The sequence below is a fragment of the Schistocerca piceifrons genome, chromosome 5 (genome assembly GCF_021461385.2).
Source record: "Schistocerca piceifrons isolate TAMUIC-IGC-003096 chromosome 5, iqSchPice1.1, whole genome shotgun sequence".
Lineage (NCBI taxonomy): Eukaryota > Metazoa > Arthropoda > Insecta > Orthoptera > Acrididae > Schistocerca > Schistocerca piceifrons.
In genome coordinates, this window is record NC_060142.1 from 468,599,006 (window position 1) to 468,619,193 (window position 20,188).

Sequence of the window (20,188 nt, forward strand, 5' to 3'; positions counted from 1 at the left end):
GCGCAATAGGCTGCATGATGAGCAACTTCATTACCGACGTCTACATCTACATCTACATCTACATTTAAACTCCGCAAGCCCACCAACGGTGTGTGGCGGAGGGCACTTTAGGTGCCACTGTTCCTTTCCTGTTCCAGTCGCGTATGGTTCGCGGGAAAAACGACTGCCGGAAAGCCTCCGTGCGCGCTCGAATCTCTCTAATTTTACATTCGTCATCTCCTCGGGAGGTGTAAGTAGGGGGAAGCAATATATTCGATACCTCATCCAGAAGCGCACCCTCTCGAAACCTGGACAGCAAGCTACACCCCGATGCGGTGCGCCTCTCTTGCAGAGTCTGCCACTTGAGTTTGCTAAACATCTCCGTAACGCTATCACGCTTACCAAATAACCCTGTGACGAAACGCGCTGCCCTGCTTTGGATATTCTCTATTTCCTCCGTCAACCCGACCTGGTACGGATCCCGCACTGATGAGCAATACTCAAGTATAGGTCGAACGAGTGTTTTGTAATCCACCCCCTTTGTTGATGGACTACATTTTCTAAGGACTCTCCCAATGAATCTCAACCTGGCACCCGCCTTACCAACAATTAATTTTATATGATCATTCCACTTCAAATCGTTCCGTACGCATACTCCCAGATATTTTACAGAAGTAACTGCTACCAGTGTTTGTTCCGCTATCATATAATCATACAATAAATGATCCTTCTTTCTATGTATTCGCAATACATTACATTTGTCTATGTTAAGGGTCAGTTGCCACTCCCAGCACCAAGTGCCTATCCGCTGCAGATCTTCCTGCATTTCGCTGAAATTTTCTAATGCTGCAACTTCTCTCTATACTACAGCATCATCCGCGAAAAGCCGCATGGAACTTCCGACACTATCTACTAGGTCATTTATATATTTTGTGAAAAGCAATGGTCCTATAACACTCCCCATGGCGAGGTGCATATCTACAACCACTATACCAAGCAGCGCGGTAAATGGTACTAACAACATGCTGAATGGACCTCTCAGGATTGTCATCACGTTCTCTTCACCGACGAGTGTCGCATATGCCTTCAACCAGACAATCGTCGGAGACGTGTTTGTAGTCAACGCGGTCAGGGTGAACGCCTTAGACTCACTGTCCAGCAAGTGCAGCAAGGTAGAGGTTCCCTGCAGTTTTGGGGTGGCATTATGTGGGGCCGACGTACGCCGCTGGTGGTTATAGAACGCACCGTAACGGCTGTTCGATACGTGAATGCCATCCTACGACCGACAATGCAACCATTTCGGCAGCGTATTGGCGAGGCATGCGTGTCATGGACGACAATTCGCTTCCCCATCGTGCACATTTTGTGAATGACTTCCCTATGGATAATGACATTGCCGACTAGTGTGGCCAGCATGTTCTCCAGACTTCAGCCCTGTTGAACATGCCTGGGATCGATTGAAAAGGGCTGTTTATGGATGCCGTGACCCTCCAATTACTTTGAGGGATCTACGCCGAATCGCCGTTGAGGAGTGGGACAATCACGACGAACAGTGCGTTGATGAACTTGTGGATAGTATGCCACAACGAGTAATGGCATGCATCCATGCAATAGGACGTGCTACTGGATATTAGAGGTACCGGTGTGTACAGAAATCAGGACCACCAGCTGTAAAGGTCTCGCTGTACCGTGGTACAACATGCAGTGCGGTTTTCATGAGCCATAAAAAGGGCTGACATGATGTTTACGTTGATCTATATTCCAATTTTCTGTACGTGTTCCGGAACTCTGGGAACCGAGATGATGGAAAACTTTTTTTGATGTGTGTAATTCCAGGGTGGATTACGAAATCCGGCCACTGGACTGGAATAGTCTCAGCGGTAATAATTTATACTCCGACTGCAGCTGGCCACTAGAATTTCTCACCGATAACTAATCTCCGCGTTCTGGCTCAGAGGAGCCAATCGCCATCGACCGATCGCCAATGGCGACTTTCAGATGCGGTATGCGAGGGCTTGTGCTCAGCACACCGCTCTCTCGACCGCTGTCGGCCTTGAACACGCAAATGGCTCCTCAGTTGCCATCACGAGGCTGAGTACACCCGGTTCCAATCCTCCTACAAAGGAAAATTTTATAGTAGTGCGGAGAAGCGAACATGAGTGCCTCTGCATTGAAGTCAGACACGCTGATCACTGAGCTACGGAGGTGAACAAACAAAACAAGAATATAGCTCTAGAGTCATTAAAAAAAACCATCGCTCTCAAATTTACACATAAACAAATGAAATTTATTGCCACGAATTAAACTTAGTTCAACACAGCCTGCCCCTTGACTCCACACTATGCTCTGAGGATTCTCTCTTTACCGAACGGTCCCCGATGTCTCATCCGCAATACTCGCGAGACAGTCACCGGCTGCCGGGAACCCTCTTTGTGTTCTCTCCGTCTCCTGTACAGCACTGAGTAAAACAAGGGTTCAGCTGCTTTTGACTTGAGAAACACCCAAAGAAAACACCACTTCTTCTCCAGTGGTCACGCCACATCTACTGTTGGCGAGTTCCGTAATTTCGCGAGCACTCTAAATGCTCCAAGAAAATCTTTAACCTTACACATTCCAGTCAGAATCAGAAGCAGAATGTAGGAATTCCCATTGGTCTGCTCCTTCCTGTAACCCCCTTCAGACATGACGTTAAGAACTTTGTCTGCAGTGGATGCTAGAAACACCATTCATCACGAGGAAATTACTCTCCCCTTAGCCAACCATGTACGCTCCTATCGCAAAGCATTCAGGAGGTTTAGTGTAAGACTGGCTCATCAGCGCCAGGCTAAAGAAAATCCTCCCTCACCCAGACCTCGTCGTTGTCGTAGACAACAGCGAAACCAAGAGCACACAGGTAAGGCCAGGGAATGAGATGCTGTGTCGAGAACACAGTGGATGTAGTGGTATTGACACGACGGTGTGCATAAGTAAAAGTCGCAAACTGAATTTGGGTCTTGTGCGGTAGCGAAGCTTTGATTGGCCAGTGCCGTGTATTCAGGCTTATTTGTTTCACTGCGATGCGTTATCATGTCCATTTGTTTAACTCTTAACCCTTGGCTGCTTCCTCACTGCTTCCTGAGACTGCGGCTCAAAATATTCATCAGCTAGGAAAAATAAGCCACATATTAAGTAACATTTTAAAACGGGACATCGCCTTGAAAATTGACCAGTAATTTAGAAAAGTGAATGTTTATTTGCTATTAAATGCATTCGCAAAATGCGAACTCTATTGTAGAACAGCATGTGAAAATTTGTGCCGGACGTGGACTGTTTTCTCGCTGTTCGCTAGCGGTCGCCTTAACCGCTTTCTTCTTTTCTTTCTTTTCCTTTCTTTTTTTTTTAAGGAAGTAGAGCAGTCATCTGCAGGCCTGAACTACTCCACTCCGAATTTATTTATTTATTTGTTTTTTTGCTGCGTGGAGCAGGAATACCTGTCAAACAAAACATCTGTATTCTTGCAATGTGTCCTTCTAGGGAAAAAAAAGTAACTAAACAAAAAAAATTGAAACATAAATGGACGTAAAGGCCGGCTTCCTGACGAACCAACATTTTACACTACATCCGCCGCTACCATCGAGCAACATGTCCATGGATCCTTCTAACCCACCACTGGGGCCAGGCACGTCTACACGAAGAAAGGGCTCATATGATTTGGTCTCTTGGTCTGGTCTGTATCACAAAACGAACATGCCGATGTGGTTAATTTCTCATACCCGGCACACCCTAAATGTGGGGTGGGTCCAAGAAGACACACCCCAGATACTTAATAAAATATTGGTGGTAGCGTGAGTGCCGGCGTAGACGAGTGAATCGTTCCAGTAGGAAGGTCCAAATAATGAGAAAGTGTTTGTCATCATCATGATTGAGACACAATATGGTCAAACCCTTGATCCATATCATCGCATTGATCTTAGTATGTGGATAAAACGTCATACCTGGGATAAGAAGGGACATTGGAGTCACTGCTGTGGGGGTCGTTCGTTTAATTAGGGCGAACATCAGTCTTGTCAAACTCCACACCTCTGCGGCAGACCAGCATTTCAGGCGGTGTTCATCTGCATCAGTTAGATGGCTCTGGGGACATAATGGGGAATTGGCCATATCTATGGAATGGTGTCTCTGTTGACTCATATATTTGTGGTTGACCACTAAATACCAGGTCGCACTGGCATCAGAATGGAGAAGAGTGCCATCCACTGAATGCCAGACCACTGGACAAGTAACCAAGGGTAGATGGCTTTCAGTCAGAGACTGGGGACGGCGTTGCATCATATGGCAATAAACATCATTGGACCACTGCAGCCGCTCACTCTGCAGGTCAACGTTGACATAACTGAAGTCCACAAATAACTCCTTTAGGTGAGATAGTGTCGGCGAAATACGCGCCACTGCAATGGGTGGTTCATGAGAGGCTGCGGCCAATCCTTCAGTCAGAGTTCTTGCGTAGCTGCGCTGGCGGTGGGTCCACTTCTTCATCATCGTGGTGACATATAATACAGATGCTCAAACCCACATGTTGACCATTGCAAGACCGCCCTTTGTGGCAGGGAATATGAGCATGTCGTATCGCATTTTCATGATCACTCCCACACTGGCAAAGTAACCAAAGAGTGCATGTAAACTGCTTGCTGTCATCTCCAGCATCGGTAGGACCGTGGCCGGATGGGGTACCCTGGATGTCAGATAGATGTTAACGTAAGCCGCCTGCCAAACCATGTTCAACGATTGCAGCAAGTTTCTACAGACATCTATACATATGGCTTGTAGGAGATGAGTATAGGTAAGTATGTCATCTGTCGACTGTCACGTGTAAAGATAACCCCCAAGAATTTGATTGTATCTCAGAGTGAGTATGGACACTTCCCTTCCAGGAAGCCGCTGCTAACAACCATCACTCCAGACTTCGCCAAGTTCAAGCGGCTTCGTGCTACGGCGCCCTAATGGGCAATCCAGTCCAGTGACCGTCGGACATCGTCTGGCATATGACAGGAGAAAGTATCTTCTCTCAACATTGATTCCTGCAGCCAACATTGCAGTCTGTATAATAGTGGCTTCATTGCAATGGCATACATAACCACCGAAACGTCGATAGTGAGATTGCCTGCTATACGTCATAATCTGTGAAGTCGTGTCATGCAGAATGTGCTTGATGGTTTGTATGAAGGACTGGGGCAAGGTCAGGTACCACAGAATCTTCTCAAGATAGTCCTGGCATACTCTATCGAAAGAGTAGTCGAAGTCTGCTGACACTAAGGCTTCGTGTATGTGACAAGCCTCCACCCGTGCAATTGCAGTAACTCAGCGCCATCTGTATGGTGCTGTGATTGCTGAGACACTGCTGATCTGTTGACACGACTTGGTTCAGAACACTCCGAATATGGGCCCTAATTGAGCAAATATCTTGAAATCGTTGTTGAGCAGCGTAGGAGGTCCATAATGCTCGAGTTCCCTTCTGGCAGATGGCTTGGGGGCCCGCATCAGGAAGGTGTCAACAATGGCAGGTGGTTTCTACATTGCATGGTTCACCAGTTCTTGGGATATTGTAACCCATCAGGGCATCACGATCATGAAACTATGATATCATAAAACACTAACGGGAAACCATCTAGACCTGGCGATTTTTTACTAACCCCTTTGTTGATGACCTCGGAGATGTCCTTCGCTGTTACGGAGTCCGTGAAGGCCGCCACCGCGTTTCCCTCGACGGTCCGAGGCAGCAAGTGGAGGGCTCCGTCCGTCGCCATAGCATCCTGGTCATTTGCGGCGTAGAAGCGCTGTTAATGATCCAAGAAGGCGTTGATTTGATTGATTTATTTGATTCTAACAGGGAAGCTAAAACAGTTTAGGTCTAACCCATCACTGCCCGCACCGAAACTAAGTTTATTGTGCGGTATCGCTCCCCATATATCTAGTAAAGCCAACCAGTGCCCTTAAATAGTGCAAGGAGTCCCTCTACCAGTTTTTTGTTGGTGATTGTCAGGACAGGTCCTGATCCAATGAATGGAGTCGTCACCCCCATCCTAGCCAGTCTGTCGGCTTGTTCATTGCCACAGACCCCTGAGTGGCCAGGGATCCACACAAGGTTCACCCTATTGCTTCCCCTTAGCTCCACCACATCCCTGTGGCATTCTGTAACAATCTTAGATCTCGTTGCAGGTGCTGCCATTGATTTCAGGGCTGCCTGGCTGTCTGAATAGATGTAGATGCTACGGTTCTTGTAGCACCTACGCATATTCTCCTCCACACATGCCCTGATTGCAGTAATTTCAGGTTGGAATACAGAGGCCAGTTTTCCTAGAGAGATGGTGCCCTCCAGTCTTGGCTGAACTCCGTACACCCCTAACCCAGCGCCTTGGTCTATTTTCGACCCATCAGTGAACCAAACGATGTCTTCCATACGGTGTCGAACTGTTTTGTCCCACTGCTCCTTGCTTCCAATTATTATATCGTAAGGCTTTCCGAAGCAGTTGAGAGTTATTATATAATCGGTGGGAATTTCTCCAGCCATTCCTATATTTACCTAACTCACTGTGTTAGTGTGTGATTCTGGATAACCGAATGAGACCAGTTTCTGCCAGTTTTAAGTCTGCGTGCCCCAGCTTCTACCTCCATCTTGACTCAAAGGTGTAGCGGAGGCATGTCCAGCATGGCTTTCATTCCAGCAATTGGTGTGGTGCTAATTCCTCCTGTTTTGGCTAAGCAGGCCAATCTCTGCACCTTAGCAAGCTCCTTAGCTGCAACCCGCTGTTCTGCCTTCTTCCACGACACTATGGCCCCGTAAGAAATCCTAGGTCAGACCACTGTGGTGTATATCCAGTGCATACCCCTGGGACTTAGGCCCCAGTTTTTGCCACAAGCCCTTCTAGTACTCACTAGAGCACATTTTGCCTTGGAGCAGATACTCTTAATGTGAGGGGTTCTTAATGGCTTCTCATCTAAGGTTACCCCTAGATATTTCACTATCCACTTCACAAGTAGAGTTTCATCGAAGAGCTTTATATTCCAACTTGAGTGTTGAGTATGTCTCTTCGTAAGTGGCACCACAACTGTCTTCTTAGGATTAACACCTAGATCCTGTCTGATGCACCAATTTTGCACAATGTCCAACTTCCTTGTGCCATATTTCTGACTGTGTCAGTAAATTTGCCAAGTATTACTATGACAAGGTCATCTGCGTATCCTTGGCAGAAGCATTGTCTGGAATTTAATTCCTCAATGTGTTCCTTTACTACTAGATTCCACAGTCGAGGGGACGAAACTCCTCCTTGTGGGTAGCCTCTAGTCATGTTAATTACCATCTTTTCATTCATCATGGTAGCCTCTACGTTCCTTTCACTAAACATGGCCCTAGTCTACCTGCATATAGTAGTGTCCAGGTCATGCACCTCTACTGCCCTTACCATAGAATCGAAGGTTGTGTTACTGAAGGCCCCCACGATATCCAGGAAGATGCAGAGGGCTATTTCTTGGAAGCGAAGTGCTTTCTCCATCTTCCCAACGAGTTGGTGGAGAGCTGACTTGCATGATTTACCTGGTTGATATGCGTGTTGGTTTGAATATAGAGTGGCCCTACTTAGCCTCCTCGCCGCAACATATACATTAATAAGTTTCTCCAATGTTTTTAGAATGAAGGAGCACACACTGATTGGTCTCATATCCTTAGCCTTGGTGTGATCAGTCCTCCATGGCTTTGGAATGAAGACAACCTTCGCCGCCCTCCAAGCATTGGGAATGATTCCTACTGCTAGGCCAACCCTGAACCGCCTGCATAGGGCTCTTTTGAGCTTCTCTCCTGCCTGTTGCAGGAGAGCAGGAAATATTCCATCTTGGCCAGGTGACTTGAACGGTTGGAATGCTCCCACCGCCCACTGGATTTCATTAAAGTTTACACACTTCTTGGCCGATTCCCAATCCTCTCTTCGAGTGCCTGGGAACCATTGTCTCTCTGGAACCACATTCTGGACTGTGTTGTCCGGCAGAGCATATTGAGGAAAGTGTGTTTCGAGGAGCAGTTCCAGCGTTTCATGTGCTGTCCTTGTGTATTCCCCATCCTCCTTCCTCAACATACCTCCTGGATTGGTTGGTACTCTAGTGAGAATCTTGTGAAGTCTGGCATGTGCAGCTGTGCTCTCCACTTCCTCACAGAATGCCTTCCAGGATGCCTTCTTTGCTTGTGTGATTGCAAGATTGTAGTTGACATGGGCCTCACGATATTTAGCCCATTGCCCTTTACATCTCGCAATATTAAACAGTCTCTGTACCTGTTTTCTTTGCATTTCTATGTTGTTATTCCACCAAGGCACACTCCTATTTGTGCACTTCTTGGTGATTGTGGAGTTGTCCTGATATGAGGTCACTATGGCAGAATTAACAGCCTCTGCTACTTCCTCATATTCTACTGGATTCCTTAACGAGGTTTTGATTTCCGATAAGCCTAAATCAAGGTCCCTGCTATATGTACCCCAGTCTGTTTTCCTAGGATTCCTATAGGTCATGGTCTGTCTGATTCCCATTTGAACTTTGAATTTAATGTACATGTGGTCCAATCAGGATGGCTCCAACACCACATACCATCGTTCGACATAGCTGCCCATCATCATGGAACTAAAGGTTGTGTCAGTTACTTATTCCCTTCTGCTATTCCTGAATGTAGGTTCATTCCCCTATTCAGGACCTCTAAGTTGTTAGCTGAAAGGAATTCAAGAAGATACTCAACTCTACTGTTGGTGTCCTTGCTGCCCCACACCAGGCTGTAGGCATTGGCGTCGCATCCCACCAACAGTTGGTCACCTTGCCGATGGCAAGTCTCTACCACTCTCCTCACCTCCAAGGTAGGAGGAGAGCTGTCTTCGTAAGGAAGATATACTGAGGACAAAACAATTTCCCTCGTAATGCCTTCTTCACATTACTGCATTCTGATAGTCACTAAGTCCCTAGAGCAGAAATCCATCATTGGCATGAAAGAAATTCCATTTCTTACATAGATGCATGTTCTGGAGTTTCTTAGATCTGTAGCATAAATCAGCTTACCTCCAGTGCCACCTAGGCCCGATACACCCAATTTGTATAATAGGGTTCTCATATCAGGGCCAAGTCCACTTCCTGCCTCCTCAGGCACTGACTCAGGGCAGCAGAGGCCACTTTACTGTGCTGCAGATTAATCTGCAGCCCCTCCAGTGTCCGTCTTGCTGCCATCTTTGAGGTCTTTGAGAACCCGGTAGGTAACCTGCGAGAACCTTAAAGACAATTTCAGGTCCTGCTCCCGCATCGCCTTCAGGGACTTCTCTCCGACCTCCAATACCAGGGTTCGTTCTTCTGGTGCAACCTTCTGGTTGATCTCTCTCCATTCTTCTGTCGAGACTTTTAGGTTCTGGGCCCCTATTTTTCCGAACAATGTCTTAGGAGAGACTTCCTTAAGGATCTTTGGTACCCATATTGATATCTTCGCGGTCTTAAGAAGCTCTGCTGCCGTCTTAACCAGTAGCTTCGCATCTTCCCATGGGGATATCATAGGCACCTTGTCCTGAAGCCATTCCACTGTGTGCACCCCGTCACAGACAAAAATGAGGGCACCACGATCTAGATCGACTCTCCTTAAGGTGGGTGCCGGGTCAGCGACCGGCCCCCCCCCCCCATCTTTTCAAAGAGGGCCATCTGTACCAATTCCTCCTGCTACGAGGTGATAGCCAGTGGTGGATAGCCTTCCTGGATAACTGCCATCCTAAAAAACGAGACTGCAGTATATAGGTCTGCTTCCCTATTTCTTGCCTCAGTTTTTTCTGGACTCGCTTATCGAGGGAGGAGGGAGTATTTGATTCCTGCCTTACCCGCTTGCTACCTGTCTTTGACGTAGTGGGAGGGGGGGGGGAAGCCATTCTTTCCCTTCCTTTTTCTCTGTTCCCTGAGTAGTTTCCTCCTCTGGGCTCCAGGTAAGCCTTTGATCTTGATCTGCTCTAGCTTCTCGGTTACAATTCCCACTTCTGGCTCAGGTCTAGACCCTGATGCAGTAGTGGGAGTGCCTTCCATTGGCACTGACCCCGATGTTTGGATATCTGAGGTCTCAATTTGTCCTTAGTTCGTTTTCCTATGTTTTCTTTAATCGAGTTCATATTGGTCTCACGAGATTTGGGGATCTACAAGGTCCACACCACGAATACCCCACATGGTGTAAGGCTACTTACTCAATGAGGTCGCCTGGTATCCCTGAGGCTCCGTTTGCGACACATCTTCCCATGTGCCACGCACCTCTCGGCACGAATCGCGTCACACATTGGATTGGGTCAGGGAATTGGGTAGGACTAAGAGTGGATAGGGAAGATGGGACGTTGTGGGACGCTCTTGGTCTGATCCATCGGCTGAGGCCTTTCCGGCAGGAGGTCCTCTACTTTCGGCTTAGCCCTCAGCTTCATGCGGATACGCAAGCCTCTAAAACCTCACAGATAATGCTTAGTCAAGGTGGTGTCCACCAGGGAGGTAAGAAGGCGTTGCCCATGTCCTTTTGGGCCGTTAGGCGCCGGTCATCCGGCATATATAGTATGGGGATCAATGCTCTTCGACATCTGCGACGTTCGTTGATAATGTCAAGCATGACTGGCGGTTCACCCACGATTCAGTCTTGACTACGTGCCGACAGAAGCATGCCCTCAAGACGATGTCGTGTGAGCATTGTGATTCTTGCTTGCAGTCGATGGACCTCAGCCTGACGTCCTGGTGACGGTGGTTGGGCGGATATCTCCCGTGGTAGCATAAAATAGTAGTCCAAGGTATGCCGTTGACAGTACATAGCCCCTCGAGCGCGGTTCATCATGACTCGCCGCAGTGCAGATTTTGCGCAATCGAGCCACCACTGGATCTTGGAGGGAAGCGTCGGACACCGCCTCTCCCAGTTCCTCCAGGTCTCTCCTGTCTGCACCGCCCTGGTCATCGGAGCACGCCTTGTTCCACAATGCTTGCATATGTGTCTTATGATTATCGCATAGGGAGAGACATTAGTTTTGTAGCGCGGTACTTTTTGCTTGTAAAAAACGAGTTAGAAGATTTTATTTTCTTGTCTTGTGTGTATAGTTCAGAGATAGTTGAATCCACGTTTCCGACTCGGAAACTATGCATTCTAAGGGGGATGTTACCGTTACCAAGATGAAAGAGCATTAAATTTTGCGTCGAATGGCCTATTTAAATGTTAGAATCGGTGCAGCTGTTTGGCCACAGACAGTTGTCGAAGTTCGTTCATTATTACCAGCTTAACTAAAAAGTCTGGCCGAAAGCCTGTAAATCAAAAACAGCTGCTACTAATGACAAATGTCAAGTTATCAAAGTTATGAAGCGTGAAAGTAAATATTACAAAAGCATCCAGTCTTTCACTTCTAGGCGCTGTTTAACGTTCATACACTTGAAAGCCAAAGTAATTCCATTTTGTTCTTTTTCTATCGAGTCAAAGTTATTGAATGAAATCAAGACTGCTCTCTATTGAGCATTTATGTGTCCTCTATGTATAACTTTTAATTTTCTTCACTCATGTGTATTTTTATTCAGTTTTATCCATGCCTGAACTGGTAAGATTGGGTTGCTAAAAACGAAACCAAGTACATAGTACTGACCAATATATAATTACATATGAGTAATATAAAAATTTGTACAAATGAAAACATAAAAGGGCATGAAAACACACAAAAACAATTTCAATATCAGATACTTACAGTTTCTCACATTTAAATTCCCTCGAGTCGTTTCTCAGACTGCAGCAGGTTCCAGTGCAGCATCCGATCTTCAGGATCCATTGTGGAAACTTCACCAACTTCCTCGTCGTGCCCAATGCGTGGAGCATTCTCCCAAGAGAGGTGACGGCAGTGTTTGCGCGCCAACGAACTGTTCAGTCCAGATTTTCGACAAGCACATACTGAAGTGCATCCTGTTTTGCATGCGTAGGAAACCGTCTTCAGTAGCGTGGGTGGTGGCGCATCTTTCGTCATCGTCACGGGAAACAAGCCTGACAAGTTTTTCTTCGAGCCCCGAGCCCCTCTGGCTTAGATCAGTTTTCTTCCCCGGCCAAGATTCAACTTGATGGCAGGATCGCAATGAGTGCCACCTTGCTCCGTCCGATGTTGGCGGTAGCCTTTCGTGTTTGAAAGACTTTCTCGGGGCAGGTTGTACAAATAGCTCGTACTTGAGCTCATCCAAAGTCGCGCAGTTTGAGTTCCCATACTGTGCTAACAACAGCTGTTTTCCTGCCTGTGATATTAAGTCCTGAGAGAGTGAGCAGTTAACAAATTCAGCAGCTTGCACTTTCAGGTGTGGCTGTTGCTCCTTAACGTTTAGTAATTTCCTTTTCCTTGGCCTAAAAAAGATAATGTGGTGTCACATCCTGTGAAGGCATGGCTGAAAAGGGCAAATGCAGGATCGAAATAGAAATAAACACAGGAGTACCACATTCCTGCTGATTTCCCCCTTCCCGGTTGATGGAAGTACAAGTTACTGTAATTGTTTCTCCGACTTATCAGGAGATCAAGCACGCCAATTTCCTCGCTTGCGATTGCCACACTGTAATTCAGAAAGTTAGGAAACCGCTGTTTCCACAACTAATGAATCTGCATCGTCTGCTGCCTGTAAAACTTGAATACTTCCATGCTCAAATTTCCTCACGAGCATAAAAATCAAGTGGTTCTTGCAGCTGTTATTTGCGAGAAACTTCTCCTGTGAACCTTCAACGAAAATGATGTGTAGTCAAGAAACTTGTGTCTTTAAATGACAGATCTTTCAGAAGACGTTGTTCCCCTGTTCGAAGCATCACGGGCAGATAAAAATTCAGAAGTTGAACGTCTTCTTTCCCTATGAATGTTCTTGTCATACTCCACAGCTATGCAGGGTGAGACTGCCATGGAAAGGAAAGTTTTCGACCTGTCAATCGCGCAGATGTTAAAATCGGCGTTATCAGAGATGAGCCGGATGAATCCTTCACTGGTTGTGTTAGAACACTCAGATCGTGCAATCGAGGACGTCTCAAACAGGGAAGCTTCCGTATACGGAACTACGATTCCAATTACACTAAGATTTCCTTTCCAAAATGAACGACTCAGAGAAATAGAGCAATGATTCAGGACTCACTGATTTGACATCCGGAAATAAATCATCAAGTGTGTGTGTGTGTGTGTGGGGGGGGGGGGGGTATTAAGATGTATTATAGACCTGTGTACGGATGTCCTCATGAAGTATGTCTGCAGCAACGGGTACAGTTCTCAGACGCTCTTCTCGTGGATCTGGTAGAGTGCTGTAATTAGAAACTATCAAACAGTATGTTATAGCCTGTACTTATGAAACACACAACACCGCTCTTTTTATGTCCGTCAACACTCAAAATTTCTTTACAGTATTTCCGGAAGAGTCGGATTTTTGTGGTCCCTACATCTGCCTCACGCCCTTTCGTGATTTGGTCCTTTAACTCCAGCAAAGTAAACTGGCACTCTTCTAATTGTTCTATGCAGGAAGAAATAATTTCCATTCCTTCATCTGTCTGTGTGGATCCAGCACTATCTCCTTTTCCTCCACGCCTGACTGGCCGGTAATAATGCCTCTGACACAATCTAAGATACTGAGCGTTTTTAGCACAACAGTCCCCATCATGGATACGTTCTAGTACTTCGTGAACCTAGTCATCGCTTTACCTTTCAGCTACCTCAGTAACAGTATCTCTTAATTCAAGTTTCATTACTTTATGAACAACATTTACTTTGCATAGAGAAGTCTGCTAAGTTTCTCCCAATTAGCAGCAATTTCCTCGTCACAATAAAAGCAGTGTTTATTAAAACCAAATACTTTCTTGCATGATCGAAGATTCGACGTTGACGGTGCAGGGCTTTTTGCCAGAGACAATCTCTTCAGTTTTGGGTTCTGTACTTCTTCTGACGAGCACAGTGCATTTCAACTTCAGCCAGACCAATTAATAACTTACGATATAGTGCAATAACCCTGTCCTTACTGGATTGTAGCAGCGTTTCCAGCCCTTACTGTTTCCCTCTAACCGCATCACCATCTGACAAATTGCCGTCGCATATAACACACACCCCCACACGGTGTAGCACTCGTTTTTTATGCACTGATCGCACAAGGAAAGTAAACTCAAACGTGGAACGAGAATTTTGCAAGGCACAAGAACTTTTGAACACATCCCTCGCACAACACAGAAAGACTAGGTGCGGCTGACCGTGGGAACAACAACAAAGAATCAGAGCGAATGACAGCCTCGGCTGTTTACGACATGTCAATGGAGGGAGATCGTTAAGACACCTCTGTACCCGAAGATGGGGCAGATTTATGTCTTCCTATTGGAAATTTCGTTTCATTGAATAACTTTGACTTAGAAACAAAAAAAGGAAATTATTTTGGCTTTCAAGAGTATGAACGTTTAATAGTGCCTAAAACTGAAAATTGGGTGCTTTTGCAACATGAAATTTCATGTCCTATAACTTTTTTTGACTTTAAAGCTGCCATTTTGAGTAGCCGTTTTTGAGTTATAGGCGTTGGACCCGACGTCTTAGTGATGCTGGTAAAAATGAACGAACTTCGACAACTGACTGCTTCCAAATGGCTGTACCGATTTTGACATTTAAATACATGATTCGTTACAAAATTTAATGCTCTTTCCTTTTGGTAAGGGTAACATTTTTGGTAGGAATCATAGTTTCGGAACAATAAGGAAAAATCTGAAAAGAGTGCCAAAAGTTCTTGTCTTTATGGCCACAAAGAGCTCTCCCGAGGGTTTTGGAGGTCGGAAACACTCAACTATATACACAAAAAAAAAAAAAAAAAAAAAAAAAAAAAAAAAAAAAAAAAAAAAAAAAATTAATTAAAAAAAAAATTGTGACGCCGTTACTGAACTACGTTGTTTTGTTCGTAAGACTGCCTTGCTTTGGCATGAAATTCTGTAGGTCAGTGCCTGTATTTTATAGTGTCTGTATAGTTCGAAGCAATGTCCGAAACAATATTGCATCGAACTGTATAGACGCTGTAAAATACAGACACTGGCGTAATGTGTATGCCTTATCTGCCAGTCCATTAACATAACGTCAGATTATTGTGAACTCCAGTTCGACTGTACTTCTCTCCTTTTGCATTTTATCTCTTTCCCGAATTGAAGACCTTTATTCAGCGTCTAGCGTTGGTGAATCGCACCATCTTATGATAATCCACGCTCTCCAACTGCTACCGATGGTGCAGGTTTAATGTATCTGCAAGACGCAGCGGGTTTGATTCACCACCACGATGTCATGCCGGCGAGCAGCGAAATGGCAGCAGAAACATACCCTTAGATATCTGAGAGTTGTTACTAATTCCAATGAGATATCGTCTCTTATGCAGTGAAACAGTATCGCCTATTTATGTCTGTTTCCTTTATTTCCTGTTCTGATTTATGTCATTGCTTCAAGCACTAAGCATATTCAAGTCTACCTGAATCTAATGACATTTTTCTTTTAAAGACTGTATCACAACTATCTACAAAAAGTCTCAGAGAGCTATAAACAATGGCTTCTAAGTATTCCCTGTACACCATGTACGCTAACGGCCCTCATGAATTGTGACAAAGTTGCAGCAAACACCGACAGTGATCCAAGAACATATTTACATGCAGGATGAACCAGAACTCCAAAGGTAGAACTACGGACCTAAAAGACAAAAAATATCTAGTTGATATGGACTCTAAGACGCATACTTTAAGAGCTATGAGCTCTTGTCCAATGGGAGAGATGGGATACACAGTTACGGAGGTGATCAAGTGCTAGTAGCTCTTGAGGTGGCATTTTGCAGCCCATGTTTTGTGGACTTCTTTCTTTATTTGGTCCATAGTACCACATTTGAAAGTTTGTCAGTGGATTTCTGGTTCAGCTGTTACCTGTGCTGAAACATCGTGATTATAAAATAGGGAGTATTCGGGTCTGAAGATTGTCATTTCTGATAGAAATTAATAGTTCGCTATAAAAAAATTTTGTGATCCATAACTTGAATAGAGACATACAAAGCAAGGGTCTTTTCATATTCCCTTGAGGGACATAGAACGCTAATTTCATTCATAACTGCTCATCACCTTTGTGAACATTGGATTTTTTTTCTATCTGGTGATATACCTAATTCTGTATTCCGCGAGCACAGATTTTACGTTCGAGATGGAACTGTATAGTGGACATTCCGAAAAAAAGGAATTATCAGTACCCTTCTGGATTTTCCGAAAGAGCAGAGAAGCCAAGTTTGACACGATCGATGTTTGCAAATAGTGTGCTCACGCCTACAGTTGAGATAAACACACTCCATCACGAAGTATGGAACAACCGGTTTTCTTCATCTTCTTACAGTATCGATGACAACAATTTAAATAAAATGTAGCACCTCAGCATTTGCACAGCTGTTGGGATTACTGATGCCAGATCATATTGCGTCACGATGCCCGAGGAAGTGGCGTGAACGGGGCTGTGAAGGAAGTAGCTCATCGTCTGCGTAGCACCCACCATACCCACAGGACACATCTTGGTTATCGCAGAGTTCCTATTTTAACTTGGTAGTTCTGCTTCGACCATTTTCCACGAGAAGATGATTACGTGATCTTCAAGTTGGCCATGGCAGTCTCTTTACTGGCGGTAACTCCTATTTTGGCGGTATACAATCAAAGTTAGCTCTCTCCTGCACCTGCAACTGTTGCATAGACTTAGCTCCTTTCTAATTTGGTTGATGCCATGTGGTACTATTCCGGCCAGAACTTGTATCTTCTGGATTAAAGTTACTGCAACGCATCCTGTCACCTGGTGGCCAATTTAGTGAAGATCAGTGTCAACCTGTTTCGAGTGGCACGATTGTCTGTCTACTCATGGGAAGCATATTCTCCTACCGAGGCTAGAGCTGAAGTCCAAAACAAGTATGAGCTTACTCGCGAACTTGTGTCTTTGAGTTTTTTAAATATATTTTTTCATGCTGCGACCTTCTGGAATTGTCACACTGATCCTTAATGTCAGACTTCTGTCAAGAATAGCCCCGAAGTATTTTGGGTTGATTTATGATTGAGTGGAGTTCCATGCCATGACGCTTTTGAATTGCAGTTGGCATGTCTGTTGCGGAGGTGGAATATCCTCACTACTGTTTTACTAGATTTACAGGCAGTGGACTTTGTAATACTTTCCCAGCTCACCAACAGCAGGCGAATGTTGTCTTTCGACGCCTTGCCTTAGGCTGGGTGTGAAGACCACGGCATCAATAAATGAGTCGAAACCATGTTCGTGCAATTATTATTAAACTGCTATGAACGATGTGGTTCACGCCGAAAATCCGTTCAAGGTAACAGTTTAAGCTGAACGTAGAAAGTCAAATGTGGGTGGATTTGCTAGATTCGATTTTCCTATGATGTATACAGTGTGAAGATGAACTGTTGAAGCCAATACGCCCATAAACTGTAAGTACCGTGATTCTGTTAATATATTATGGTAACAGGCTGAAGTTCAGAAGGAGCACTGCAATAAGCCAGTTGGCAAACAGTTCTCTGAGCTGTAGATTTAACACGCTGTGTCCCCCGAAATAGTGTAAACGAATTTTAAAAATTTTATGCCTAAACGGTAAAAGATTGTACACGTGTATTTCTTCTAGAAACAACCACAGTTACAAGCTGTTAATCGTGACCAGTTTCGCACACATGTCGGCCATCTTGAGAAACCATATGCTGTCTAAGACTTTGTGATACTGAAGATGGGCATTATTTCGCCGAATCCGGTCACAATTATAAGCGCGTTATTCTGATTGTGTCTAGGGGAAATAATAAGAACTGTATAAAACACGTCAATCACTTTTCTTTGGGACAGACGCCGGCAGTGATGGGGGTTGTAACAGGCAAAACGTGACATAGTACAGGAAGTGAAGAAAGAAATTGTTACTAGGTCACTAACCATGCGCTCGCACAGCAGTTATTTCTGAAGCGTCCGAGGTCAGGCGCGGCAATCGGCCCACAAGGAAGCTACAAACAATGGACAGTGATTAGAAGCCTTGGCTGGCGCCAGTCCTCTCCACTGACAGTGCGTGTATCACGGGCATCTCGCCCATTTCGAATTCGGGTTAATTACTAGGTTGCGGCCAGCTGCTTTATCCTGCCGTTTGGCTTGGGTGTCCGCCAGTGTAGTCAGCAATCATCGAGGGTCAGGCATCTCGACAGGGCCACAGAGCAATGGAAGCTTGACGAGTGAAAGTTGGGATACTCACCATTATCGATTAACCACTGCGAACATGTCTTGCCAGCTCAAGGACGGTGCTTGATGCTTGACGGAAATGAAACTTCAGGGCGGAATAGAACTGTGTGCCGGACCGGAACTCGAAACTGGGACCTTAGTCTCCAGCGGGCAATTGCTGTTTGGACTACGCTATTTTAGCACAACTCATGAGCCTCCTTATAGCTCTGCCTTTGCTAGTGCCTCACCTAACTTCCAAACTTCACAGAAATTCCTCTGCATATCCTGCTGAATACGGCTTGGCCGTGCATTCTGGGAAGTTTATTGAATTGTTTCCACTCAACCCTTCGATATTTCGTTACAGATTATCGTGTAAACCGTTCTCCACAGTTGCCCAATACTGAAGAAAAATTTGTCCCAAGAATGCAGCCCATTTGTGGGTAACTGACTTCCCTGTTGATTTGGATTGTGCACCTGGAGTTATTGTTCGACGTGTGTAATTTAAAGCGTTTGCGTGACACGCCTAAGATCTGAGGATGAAATGGCTACCAGTCGGTACCGTTGGGCCTACAAGGCCTGTTTTTTTCTTTTTTTTGCGTGAGAAATCGATCTACGGAACATTTCAACAGATGAATAGAAACAGAATAAATACGCCTGTTTCCTTGAAGTATTTTCTGGACAGTTTGTCTACAACCTGTTTGTAAATGTTGTTCGTACTCTTGGTACACGCCTGTTTCCTTGAAGTATTGTCTGGACAGTTTGTATACAACCTGTTTGTAAATGTTGTTCGTACTCTTGGTACAAATTGTAGAACTGTAATTACTAGTTTATTCTAAGCCTTTTTGCGAGGGGGAGAGGGGGGGGGGCAAAATTTTTTCTTGTTGGTTAGGGTGGAATATCGGTGTACGCCATATATAAAAACTGTTATTCGGTGTCATGGATATTCTTTCCTGAACGGTTTTGAACATTTCATTCTTTCATTAAATCAACAGGAAAAAATATACCGTACTAATGCTGATTTCCAAAGTTGTGTCTTTGTGTCCACTTTTAATACGGCTACTAGAATGGATGATGAAAACAGAAATTAGTTGAGATTCTCACCAAGTTTTTTTATTCATATAGACTATTTCGTTCATTTTCATCCGCATGAAGAAGTTCACGCGATGTTATATTACATGACACTGCCAACGACAAAATTGATATCTGTTCTCTGTTACGGTTATTTTCGCGTTAGTGCCCTGGTTGTTGTTGTGGTCTTCAGTCCAGAAACTGGTTTGATGCAGCTCTCCATGCTACTCTATCCTGCGCAAGCTTCTTATCTCCGAGTAACTACGGCAACTTACATCCTTCAGAATCTGCTTAGTGTATTCATCCCTTGGTCTCCCTCTACGATTTTTACCCACCACGCTTCCCTCCAGTACTAAACTGGTGATCCCTTGCTACTTCAGCACATGTCCTTCCAACCGATCCCTTCTTCTAGTCAAGTTGTGCCGCAAATTCCTCTTCTCCCCAATACTGTTCGGTACCTCCTCATTAGTTACGTGATCGACCCATCTAATCTTCAGCATTCTTCTCTGGCGCCACATTTCGAAAGTTTCTATTCTCTTCTTGTCCAAACAATGTATTCTCCATTATTCACTTGCATACTTGGCTACACTCCATACAAATATATTGCGGAAAGCTTCCTCACACCTAAATCTATACACAATGTTAACAAATTTCTCTTCTTCAGAAATGCTTTTCTTGCTGTACCCAGTCTACATTTTATATCCTCTCTACTTCGACCATCATCAGTTATTTTGCTCCCCAAATAGCAAAACTGATTTATTACTTTAAGTGTCTCATTTCCTAATCTAATTCCCGCAGCATCACCCGATTTAATTCGACTACATATCATAATCCTCGTTTTGCTTTTGTTGATGTTCATCTCATATCGCTCTCTTCCTAATCACTGCTTCCGTTTGATGCCCCTCGACTCT